The sequence below is a fragment of the Tupaia chinensis genome, unplaced genomic scaffold (genome assembly GCF_000334495.1).
Source record: "Tupaia chinensis unplaced genomic scaffold, TupChi_1.0 Scaffold000671_1, whole genome shotgun sequence".
Lineage (NCBI taxonomy): Eukaryota > Metazoa > Chordata > Mammalia > Scandentia > Tupaiidae > Tupaia > Tupaia belangeri.
Genome location: NW_006160193.1, coordinates 4,424,865 through 4,425,947, shown reverse-complemented (window position 1 = coordinate 4,425,947; position 1,083 = coordinate 4,424,865).

The window sequence follows — 1,083 nt, the reverse complement described above, 5'->3', positions numbered from 1 at the left end:
TGCAGCTGGGCAAAGCTGGGCTTAATGTCCAGGGAGCGGCACTGGTGACCCCAGACCCTGGACCTGACCGCGGCTGCTTCTTCCCAGAACAAGGTGACCTGCGAGGGGCACTGGGGTCACCATGCCCACCTCGGGCTGGGAGCACAAGGGCAGAGTCAGGTGTGGCCGCGGTGGCCTGTGTTGGACATGTTGCATGTGCGGGCCAACAGGTGGACACGCAAGTGGGTCACCAGACATGGCAGGGACATAGAGAGGCTGGACATGGAGGCCTGGGAAGGGCCCTGCATGGCTGAGCGTGGAGGGAATGTGGGAGGGCAAACCCCAGAGACTGCAGGGAGGGCCGGGAGGGTAAGGCAGGCCCCGAGGAAGAGCCTGGGTCTGTGGGTGTGACGGAGCTGGGGCAGCAGGAACGGGGGTCACAGTGGGACTGCGTGGCCGGGGCGGAAGAGGCAGTGGAGGGAGCTTCCAGATGTGCACGGGGGAGGTGGGGGGTGCAGGGCCCAGGGCAGGGTGGCAGCGTGGGCGAGGTGACAGCTGCTGCAGGTGGAGCTGGTGCACGGCTTGGCGCTCCACCCTGGGGCTTCCCTACTGCAGGGAGGCCTCCATCCCTGCAGGACTGACTCTGGGGAAGACCGCCGCCCTCCTCCGAGGCTCTCAAAGCCGTAAGCAACTCCTTCATTTTTATTTATTTTTAAAAATATAGACCTGGGCAGGGATCCAAGACTGCCAGGTCGAATTTGCTGGGTGCGTGCCCGTGGTACGTACGTGTGCGACTCGCTGAGGACACCCCCGCAGGGTGGAGGCAGTTGTGGCCACAGGACCCGGAGAAGCTCCCGCCTGCCCTTCCACCCCTCGGCCCGGGTTGGGTCGAGGAGGTCCCGGAACAGCTTATCCAGGCGGCCGAGGTTCCCGGCCCTCCCACAGCCCTGGTCTCCAGCATGTGCCCAGTACTGCCTGCAGCCCCGCGGTCCGGAGCGGGCACTGCCCCCTCACAGCCTCCATCCCACAGCAGACCCTCCGGAAGTCCCCATCCCAAAGGGCGCTGGCCCCGCCGCCCCCCACAGGCTGCAGTGCTCGTTTTAG